We start from the raw sequence: 11846 nt of genomic DNA, 5'->3' as shown, positions 1-11846 counted from the left end.
AATTTCAGCCACAAGCGTCACTACACTTGAGTGAATAAATCAGCTGATCGTGATGCAAAGCTGTGTGTTTACCCAAAATTCACTGCTGCAGTACCTGCAGTGGATCTGCTGTTTAAAGCACCAGGAGTTCCTGATATACTTGTTGTTTTTATGAGAGAAAAATTAGAACTCAACCCAGGCAGTCTATTTAATACCCAAATTAGCTACATTTAACCAGGAAATGTTAAATTTAAAGGTGGATCTCTGTAGTACAGGGTTGGGCACTCAATTCTACCAAATATACAATTTATTATTAGCTATAAATATGGTTTTCTTCTAACAGCAGACTTTGTATTTGGATAATAAAAATCTGAATCATACAGAGAATTGTCCGTGAGGTGATCTGTCTTAATTTGCTGCCTTAATTTGGGAAGTTCTCCTCAGAGTACATGAAGACATCAGAGTCCTCCAAACACTCTGATAAATCCCTCATCAGAGAACAGCTTACAGTTTTTTTTTTACTATTTTTGTGAAGCTTTATAAAACAAATCTCGGCTGCTCCTTTCCTGGATGTGTAAATGTTGGTAAAAAGATTTTGTTGTACTTTTTACAGCTGCTCTATTTCTCTGTGTTCAGTCTGATAGCGTTGATTTAATGTACAACTTTTAAAAACAACATTCTTCTGTTCACAAACTGAGCTCACTGCTTTGCCCCTGACTTCAGCCAACAAACACTTGGAAGTCCGTCTGTTGGTAAAACTCTATAATTTAGATCTTTGTTTTTCATCGTCTGCTGGCACCAAGCTAACGCCTAAGTCCACTTACCGGCGTAGAGACTCATGCAGCTGGGAGACTCATGATGTAAACACCCACTCGCCTTCACAATAAAAGCACTGCAAAATAAAAGTTGAAATTTGGCGTTTGTGTGCAAAAGAATTTATATTTAATTTCTGATTTTACATTGACCCCCTGGAGGCTGGATAGAGATGGTTAGTGCGCCGAAAAATCAAACATTTCCAAACGCTGTTTTAGTCACACCTGTTCTTACAGGACTGTATTTTCCAGACTATAAGGCACACTTAAAAGCCTTCAATTTTCTCAAACAGTGCGCCTTATAATCCGGAGTGCCTTATATATGTAAGAAGTTGTACTGTTTTAGTACGACTTGGTAAACTACAAAGCCGCACCGCTCGCAACATTGGGGCTCAGTATTATAGTCGTGCAGGGCTTTGTGCACGGCGCGCGGACCTGAGAGAGCGGTGTACGCGTTTATACTTGATGCTTACGTCAGGGCAGTATCCTTCCATGAGTTTTGACCCGTTTGATTATCTTTGTGATCTCTCATAGAGGGTTCATATAAATGCTGATACAAGTGAACCAGCCCCACTAGAGCACCACAATCGTCCATTTTGAATGGAGCGTGGCGCAAGCAGTCGGCGCCAATTTACAAAAATTTGGAGGTGCACAACGATGCGCCTTATAGTCCGGTGCGCTTTATATATGACAAAAATTCGAAAATGGACCATTCATTGACAGTGCGTGTTATAATCCAGTGGGCCCTATAGTGCAGAAAAATACGGTAACTAAATAAAACAGAAAAACGGTGCATACATGTCTGAAATCAGATCTGAAAACGGGGTTATCTTTTGAATTTATACCTTTTAATCAGGCTGTTCTGGTAAAAGTTTTCAATATTAGTGTATCTGTATGAACACGTGATCGATTGGTTATTTAAAAAAAAACAAAGAACATCTTCTGAGCGTTAATCACTGCCTCTATTGTTTCCAGTGATAATTTCGTGTCCGACCTCAGCACATCCGGCTGCCAAGCCGCAGCATGTTGAAGTGACGTCATAAAATCTGGAGCAGGTGTTTTCATTGTTCCCCCCCAAAATACTTTGTTTTTGAAATATTACGTTCAACAATACCAGATAAATGTGATCTTCTTTTACCAGCAGGAGGTTGGGCTCGTTCCAGGCCCGGCTTTTCCTTCAGCAGATGTCACGGGTCTCATTTCTGTTTGAAACCTACAACCTAAAGGGATAGTTCAGCTCTTTTATAGTGAGGTTCTGTATGACTAGTTAATGTCTCACCTGTTGTAAAAGGATTTTTGACCACTTTCAGTTTGGAGAAGAGTTCAATTGTGACCAGGCTGACAAGATAATGACTGATCCATGTGGGGTGAAGACCAGAGTGGATGCTGTTGTTCTAAAACTGCTCCAACCTCAAACATTTGGTTGATGCAAACACTGTTTTAAAAACTTTTACACTGCTGTCAGTTTCGCATTATGTTGTTGTTCGGTCAAAAATAGTGTGATATTCCTTCCAAACGGGCCCCAAACTACACAGGAAGTGCTACAGTTAGCTGCTGCTGCTGTGCATTTGCAGCTATTTACTAAATTCTAGTAAATAATCATGCAATGCTAAACTGATGGTGATGCAAAGATTTAAAAAATGTAATTCCCAGGAACCACTATAAATTTTTTTATAATGGGATAACTTTAAAGGCACAATAGCTATGAAAATACAGGATTTTTCAATGTTTTTGGTTTGAATTTTTATGCTTCCAAAACTATTTTTACATCATTAACTGATTGTTGGGGGTTAATGTAACTCAGACTCATCAGGGTTGTCATAAAAATTGTGTTAGAAAGCAGCAAATATTCCTTGTCTTTCTTCAGTAGTTTGCAATATCTCAGCAGAGCTCATTTCCATATAATCTTAGCCCCAACTTTTGTTTTAACGCCCTCCACCGCTTTATTTCCTCCCCCAAAAGGACTCCTGTCGACTCTCATCCTCACAGCTTTTAGTCACCGTTTGTTTTCAGAAGAAGAGAGAAGAACTTTACATTTTTTTGCGTATTTAGTGGGGGGTTTTTAAATAATAGATAATACACTTAGACAAAAAAATTCAAAAACATTGAAAAATTGTGTATTTTTATTAGCTATTAAAGCTTTAGGGTGACAACAGTTCACTTTAGTCCTGACCCTGCTGAAATTAGTCGTTTTCTCATCAGTCCGGTCAGAATTAAACTGTATTTCTTCAAACTGAAGTCATTCAAAGAGCTATCTACAACAGGTGAGATTCTTATTTTTCATAATCTTTTAACAGAATCTAACTTTAAAAAAGCTGAACTGTCCCCTTAAACAGGATTAAGACAGTGTAAAAGAAAAGAAAAAGTGTTTTTGGTTAACATGAATATCAATATCAAGTTTTATTTTAAAAGTGAAACTTTTTCCTGTGCCTTTCTAACAAAGGGCTCAGTTTTTTAAAAACTTTTCCAAGAACATCTAGAAAATATTATCCTGTGCAGGTTTTTAAAAGTTGGTTGTAAACTTCATATTTAGTGAGGCTTAGTTGTGTGATTGTGACCGGCTGTTTAGACGGACTGGACTTTAATGTGATCAGACCTCTCAGAGGGAATCCCATCATCTGAGTCCGGTCCCACACCCGGGTCATTACCTCCTGCGGCCTCAGCCATCTTCGGAAACTTTGGTGTACATGTCACACATTTTATCTTCCATCTCTGCCTCTTTCTGACTCACAGAAAGGGTTTGATGGATCTGAAGGGTGTCACTGTATCTGCGACTCCGGCGGGGGGTGGTCCTGACCACTGCAGGGGGTGCCCGATTACACTTGGCCCTTTGAGTGGAGAGGAGGTAGGACAATGGTGCTGTTAACACTCCTGACGGGGACCTTTGGGTCCTCTGAAACTTTAATGTGACTCTGCAAGCGACCTGCGCTCACTGAGGTCAGAGATGAGCGCAGCCCGGCGATGCTCCAAGGCCGCCTTGTGTCAGCTCATTGGAAACTAAACGCCAGCGAGGGGGGGGCATCGGGTCCCAGGCCTGTTTTTGTCCCCCGTGGCATGGATAATGAGGCATCTGTCTCCACCTGCCGCATGAAGAGATGAGGCTTACTGTCTCTCTTAAAAAGAGCACAGGTCATCTATCTGATTTGTCCACAGCCGGCCTGGCACATGATCTGAAGCAGAGGAGCCTTCAGTCTAAATGTTTTATGCCATGGCTTTCTTCTGTTTGTTTGGGCAGCTCCACACGATGCAGGAACACGTTGCTCGGTGTTCGTTAAGCGCATCAAGGAAATTACAAGCAGGTCAGTCCAACATGAGGAAATTTGGACCAAAGACGAGCAGTTTCCCAAGAGAAAAATCAACTTCTGCTATTGGTGTGAATCTTGAGAAAGGTTTCTGGTTTGTTTACAACACTTCGCTGACTCTTGCTCAAAACACAATCCAAACTGCGGCGCTTAGATGCGACAGCAGCTCAATACCTCCCTCCTCGTTGTCGCTCCTCGTGGAGCTCGTGGCTGCGGGAGCGAAAGGTGATCTTAGGAGGGGTTTTGTCTTGGTGTAATCAGACAGCGAATCATCAATCATGAGAGGGAATTACAGCAGGTCACAATGGGAGATAAGATAATGAGTGGGGCCACAGCGACCTGGTGAGGGACAGCTCGAGTTCCCGTCCTGATTACACGGCAGCAGCCTGACTGCACGATGCAGAGGTGAAGAAGAGAAAAGAAGAGCCATTGTACCAAAAAACCCTTCCAGTTTAAATGTTTATTTGCTCATAGCTAAAGACATGTATTTGCCTTGTACAGTAATGAACCCATAAGAATGAAATGTTATGTAGAAGACTCTGGCAGGATAGATCCATCAATCTCAGCTGGAAGCATCCAAAGGATGAACTGAATGAAACCTACAAGGTAAAAACAGAAGCAAGCGACACAGAGCCAAAAATTTTAACCTGTGGGAATCAACAGGAGAAAGATTCAGAGCTTTTAACAGGTGGTGGCTGAATACATGTGCATGGGAAGATGATCTGCTTGGTTGTGTGTGTGTGTGTGTGTGTGTGTGTGAGAGAGAGAGAGAGAGACTTCTACAGAGAAATCCACTCTGAACAACAAAATACAACAAAAATACATTTTTCACAAAAGCCAAAAAATAGGCAAAGATCGTTTCTAAAAAAACAACAACAAAAAAGTTGACCTTGTCTTTTGAGCTTTAAAGTTCTTTTATTTCAGCCTTGGCGGCTTGGGTCTGATTAAGCGCTGAAACAGGAAATTAAGAGAGGACGACACTGGTTTTTATACAGCCTTTTGGACAGCAAATGGAGAAAAGAAAATCCTATATGAATAGAAATAAAGAATTGTAGTGGTTCAGTTCATTAAAGGCTAATCAGAACCAACAGTAAGCCTCACCTTCATGTATTTGAAGTGTGAGGAGAGTTGAGTACCTGTAGTAAACCCACATGCAAATGCCACACATGTCCCTACTGAGATTTGAACCCACAACCTTCTTGCTGCGTAGCATCAGTGCTAACCTCCACACGACCTTGCAGTTTGTAAATGCAAAAAAAAAGATGTACAAATAATTTTAGATGACCTTTTTAAAAATGAGATGTGGAACCTTCAGGCTAAATATATTGACTTGCCTTAAAAACACCTTTTTGAATGTCATCCTATCTCACGTGTGGAAAAAGTTTCGGCTGCGTGTTGTCTTGCTGGAGCGTGGTCAGCTCCCGTGTTTGCATCTCTGAGCCCCATGACGCCCGGTCTGTCCAACTCGCTCTGCCCACACTCTCACTCCCTGACATGTGCTACAGCTCGCTAATCCTCCACTGACGCCTCTCTCTGCAGCATCACACTCCACAACACAACAATAAGTGACCACTGCACTGACCTCAGAGGGCAGCCGGTTCTCTCCGCATCAGACAGGATCTTCCCTTTCCCCCTCTGAAGGCCATGTTTGTTTAATGTGCTCCGGTAATGAGCTGCTAGGTGTTAGCCGATAATCTGATAGCATATCAGGGGACATAGGGAAGGTTTCTTTTACTTTAGGATTAACAGTTATTATATTTAGAGCTGTTTTTTTTTAAAGCGGATGTGGCTGTCATTATAATTTTAGCTGAGCCGATTAGAAAACAATACAAAGTATTAGTTGAAGGCGGGAAAAGTGTGCCAGGCGATGCATCGGTTTGAATTTAGCCGTAAGAGCTGCATGTTGTTTGCATGACTCACAGGAGCAGCATCTGTGCTCCTGACGGATCTGACCACTGTTGGTCACATTAGTCAGATTAAAGACAACCAAGTATGATACAAGAATCAGACTCTTTAAAACAGTCAAATAAATACAAGTTTACTGGACTATCTGTCTGCATCATCTTACTAAATAAATTTGAAATGTAATGTCAAAGCTTAAATGGATAGTTAACCCCTTAGTCCCTAGGCCTACTTTAGAGAAATATGCTTGAAAATAACATGTCCCCGGTACAGGGGCAGCTAGTGATGTAGACGTTAAAAGTGATCTTCTGTTGTACTTTATTAGCTGTGACATCAGAGTATGGAGAAAAGGACAGAAGTTTTCCTCCAAGTTAGCCAAACAAGAGCCCCCTTTTTTGTTTTTCTGACTTATAAAACAAGCCTTTCTGAGAAATGTCAAATTGTATAAAAGTACGCTAAATTAGCTATAATTAGGCATCTACTCTTTTGCATGGCATCAGTAATTTAGTAGTTTTGTTGCCGTTTTTTTAATCAAAAAAACTTCCATGTTCCTGTGCAAATGTATCCTGCATGTTTTACTTGTTTCTCTGCTCCAACACACCTGATTTAAATCAATGGGTGATTGACAGGATTCTACAGAACATGAATTGGTAATTTAACCACGAAATCAGGTGTGTTGGAGCAGAGAAACAAGGAAAACATGCAGGATAGTGGCCCTCGAGGATCAGGGTTGCCCACCCCTGGTACAGACCGTGTCAAAGCCGATAGTGCTGAAGCTGATGAACGTATATGTCCGCCTGATCACCACATTTAGCCAGTCCAGAAGTTTACTCAGTTTCTGGCGGACTGATGCGTTCAGCTGTATCAGGACACCACCCTTTACACACTGTGGGATGAGTTTCAGTCAATTAGGCAGGCGAGGCGGTTTACAGGCCAGGTGGGGCGCTGCCCTGCTAAAAGCAATCATTTGCCCCCTAAAGTAGTTCCTCCTAATAAATAATGTCAATTATCTAATTACTTAGCTTGCTGTGTATTCTTTTCTTCTGTGTGTTTTTCAATTATTGACTCTTTTAAATGGATATTAAAACCGTACTCATTCTGCTGGTGCGAGCTCACGGATACATCCATGACTAACGCTAGACGTCCCGTGATTTCATCGAATGCATCCCCTGCTGTGTCAAACTGTGGGGACTTTCTGTTTAAACATTAATTTGTAAAACTAAAATTAGAAGATGCATTATCAATCAAGCAGCTTGGACCAGACAGAGTGATCATGACCAGAACACAGAAAACTAAAGACAGACGAGAGACATTTTCTCCAACAAGGTAGGCCTTTTTTCCGTAGATTTAGATTGCCTTCTTATTTAACTAATTATGTGGCTTCTGAACTCAAAAGCAAAAGGAGTGAATATATATGCATGTACCACTTTACAGTTTTATATTTTTTAACATTTCCCATTTACCTTTGTAGAATTATCTGTAGAATTGTCACTTACAATGAAATGAAAAAAAAAATCCAGTAAAACTTCAGATTGTAAGGCAACAAAACAGAAATAATGCTATAGAGAGCGAATAGTTTTGCAGCCCACTGTTGCGCCCCAACTTCCTTGTCCTGCGCAACTCCAAGTTCTTTATTTTAGGGGTAACTAGAACAAAATTCAAAAGACATACAGACAAATATAGTCTATTCAGATTTATTAATCAAAACAGTAAAACAACTGATTAAGTCAGTTAATCAGACAGAGTCACTCACCGCCCCGGTACCAGATCTCCGCTCAACACACCTTAAGGGTGATGCCAAGAGAGAGACCCTGAACAATCAGGGGCCTGTAATTTTATTCTAACTAACTACATCCCCTAAGGCGTTTCCCTGTCTGTATCAGTAAAAAGCTATCAGTTTTTTATCAGTTATGTAGTGCAGTTGCAGCGTGTGGGCGTGCAAGCAACTAGAAAAACATCTTATCTCCTTCATGGTCATCCACCAACTCCTCTCTGGGAGTAACCATTTAATCAGGCAAAAACATTTTACATGTCATGGAAAATTACACCACTGTGTGTATGTGGGTTCCTCTGTCTGTGCTGTTCGGCGGGCAAAAAAAGTTGGTGTCATAATTACATCCCCACTGGAGAAAAACCTTACAGCTGGGGCCTGAGCAACAGAGCTTCAGGCAACCAAAAAATCTTAAGAAGCATAAAAATCCATACAGTAGGTCTGCGTCCAGTGCAGGAATAGTTGATTTTTTGCTTTATCCATGTGTCAAATCTCTGAAAGATTCCAGCAGGTTTCCCTCAAGATTTTTTTTTTTTTTGTGTGTGTATTTTGCTCTATCCATCTTTCTTCCAACTCTAACCAGTTTCCCAGTTCCTGCAGATCAAAAACATCCCAAAACCCAATGCTGCTTTCAGTATGCTTCATTGTGGGGGTGGTGTTCTTCAGCAAGATGAGAGACTTTAGATTTCCTCTTGACGTGACATCTTCCTTCATGGGCAAAAATTTCAATCAGTCTCATCCAACCACAGCACCTTTTTCCATATGTTTGTTTTTCTTTAAGCAATGACCCTTTTGTGGCCAGTCTTCCATGAAGCCCACCTTTGTGCAGCTAGTGGTCCTATGGACATATACCCCTATCTCTGCAGAAGATCTGCTCAGATTCATTGGGGTTGTCTTTGGCCTCTGGGATGTTCCTCAACCGTAAAAAGGTTGAATGCTCCCTCTCTACTGCGGGTGAGTGTTTGTTCCAAGTGGAGGAATTCAAGTATCTGGGAGACTTGTTCATGAGTGATGGTAGCAAGATATTGATCGTGAAGGCTCGCCGCAATTTCAACCTGACAGACTCACCCAGCTGTCCAGCATCATTCATCGCGGATCCTCGCTCCCAGCTGCCAATTCGCATCCAGGTGCAGGATATAAGGCTCCCTGTCCACGGCTCCTCCTGCTCGCAAGCCAAGTCTCGTCCCACCGCCTCCCCGATCTCCACCCTCACTTTCTTATGCTCCTCTGGACTCCCCTTCCTCGTCCTCCACGCCACCACCAGGTCCGGGTCCCGGGGGATGACTACCCTAATCTCTCACCCTACTTCGATCATTCAAGCTCACAGCGGTTCTCTGCAAACTCGTCTTCTGCCGGGGCCCAAGCGCCAAAGACCTCTAGCCAATAAAACACTCTAATCGTCTTTATCGCTCCGTGTGAGTCTCTCCAGGTTGAAATACATTTGACCAATTTCCATATTACAAAGTGGCACAACAACACAGAAAAACACTCAAATAGCGATAAAGTCAAAAGTCTTACTATGTTCATTGATACACTCTCACAACAGGTCTCCACTTTAATTTACTGTCCTAAATGAGCTTATGTGTCTATGATATTTACTCAGGAGATTGATTTCCTCACTCTGATTATCACAGCTTTGGTGGGTCACAGATGGTGGGTCGGTGGTAATCCCAGCTGCCCACTGGACTGACCCTTTGAACTCCCCCCAGTCTAACACGCAACCCCCACCCAAAAAAAAAATCTTAATGAGCGGGCTGAGCCGCCTGGCCCAAGAGCTGCTTTAGACTGGTGAGTAATGGCTGTGTCAGCAGTCAGTAGATGAGCCTGATGGTGGGTTGGCCTGGGGGGAGGCAACTGGTGGGGGTATTACAGCTCAAACAAAGCAAAATGGCCTCCACTGCTAATGAGAACATGTACTGTAAACACTACAGTTACTGTTAGATAATGCTGCCAACCACAAATGGATGCACTTTGTTTACTAAAACATGCTTTGTTTGTAGTATGGCTACAAGAATTTACCAAAAATGAACTTTTATTAAAACCTGCTGCATCATGAAGCACCAGAGGAACGAAATGATAAAATTTATTAAAAAAAAACCATGTACAAAATGTTTTAAAAATCAAATTTGTGTAATCAGTTGAAGATGATTGAAGTTTAGTTTAAATTTTGAATGACACCGTACAGACAGTCCAGAGTCCTGAGTCTGTTCAAACAAATCCTTGACATTGTATTTAAGCTAAAATAAATGTAACAATGGTCATTTCAGTTACCTCATTTGTCGCAATCTTCTTGCCTCCTCTGTATTTCCACGGGGACATTAATCTCATCTAAAGTCATCGGACCTAATCCTCAGCAGCGGCGGCAGTGGAGGTAAATTAGTTCTTTGACTGATAGCCATCTGCCAAACGTGTGTCTAATTAGTTTGTTTTACTTGGCTAATCGAAAAAGGAAATTCAGACAGGTGAGAGGGACGTGAAGTTGAACATGAAGGTGGATTATTGTGTTTTATCATTGTTTCTTTGCATTGAGAAATTTAAGTATATACAGTATATATAAATATACAATTTATCCAAGGTAATTGTTGGGGCTTCAAGGAATAAATGGTAAATGGGGGTACATATACACCATTTTTCAGTTTTATAGTTTTTATATCTTGGTTGATTTCTTTTGATATTTCCCATGATGTCCCAGTAGCAGTGTGTTTGAAGTGCATCTTAAAATGCATCCACAGGTGTGCCTCCAGTTTGCTCAAATGTTGTCAGCTAACCGTTCAAAATCTCCAAAGGCCACAACATCATCACCAGGCTAATTGGGAATCAACCCAATTAAAGATGGCTGCTACAGCTAAACAATGTTAGCAAACAGAAAAATGGTTATAACTGTAAATTTGACAGTTGTTGAGCGAGCTGAGAGTCATTTACAACACACACTCTGAGCACAAGATGTTGAGATATTGTGCATATTGTTAGTTTCAAGGTTTGTCCAAAATAGCTAATATCATGAGACAATCCTGGTCTAAAAAGGTGGTGGGTGATATGTAGCCCTTTAATGAATGGTAGATTTTTAATTGTGAGATGTTTTACTTTGGCTTTTCACAAATTTCTTAATCTTTCGGTGTTGATGTAAAAAAAAAAACATTTTTTTTTTTTACAACAAAATCATTTAAATATTTTGATTTCAACAACTGATTCATGCTTTTATTTACATATGACTAAACAGAGGGCAAAATTGTTGTATCTTGTTTTATATCTTTTGCTGTTTTAACTAAAAAAAGTGAACAAATTAGTAGATATTTTCTAATGAGCTACATCAGTGACACTGCAGGTTTAAATCATTGCTACCATTACATGATACAATGAGTTGTTTTTTTTTGTTTTTGCAGAGGGACATCATATATAGGATTTTGCTTCCATTAAAGCAATTTAATGAGAACATAAAAATCAATTGTCCAGAAGCTCATAATATTCATCTGACAGGTCTCAGACTTATTAAAGAGACCTTTGCTTCTGTTTGGATGTCTATCATTTAAACATATAAAGAAATAAAGCAGACATGAGGTCTCCTCTTTGGGTGGTGGGATTTTTCTTTTTGTCTGTTGTATGTCTTGAATTTAAACAGCATTAATTAAAGCAAAAACAAGAGAAAACAAAAAGGTCCCCGCAGCAGTTGGCTGCTAAGTGTTTGTGGATCTCCTAAACAAACTGTAGAGCCCTGAGCTCCATCAAGAGGCTCAGCTGAGCTCCAATCTGACATTTATCTCCCCGGGCCGTTCTGCTGATGGCAGCACGACGTCGCTTTAGGAAGCAGCTGTTTACTGTCAGAGATCTAGGTCAGGACAGAAAGACAGATCTGGACGTACAGCCACGCAGGCTCCTGCTCACAGTTTATGTCCAGACGGTTGGGTCATCAGCGCATGTGAATGATGGGATCGGGACAATGACTCCAGAAAGTGTGAGGAGAGATACATGTTTGCTGTAGGATCAATCCTGTTTATTTATTTCTGTTGAAATGAATCCAGGACAAGAAGAAAAGGGCCGTTATGGATTACAGGACATTTGTTGCATTAAAAGAAGCAAAAT

This window comes from Kryptolebias marmoratus, linkage group LG15, assembly GCF_001649575.2.
Source record: "Kryptolebias marmoratus isolate JLee-2015 linkage group LG15, ASM164957v2, whole genome shotgun sequence".
NCBI lineage: Eukaryota > Metazoa > Chordata > Actinopteri > Cyprinodontiformes > Rivulidae > Kryptolebias > Kryptolebias marmoratus.
Note: the sequence above shows the minus strand (reverse complement) of the source record.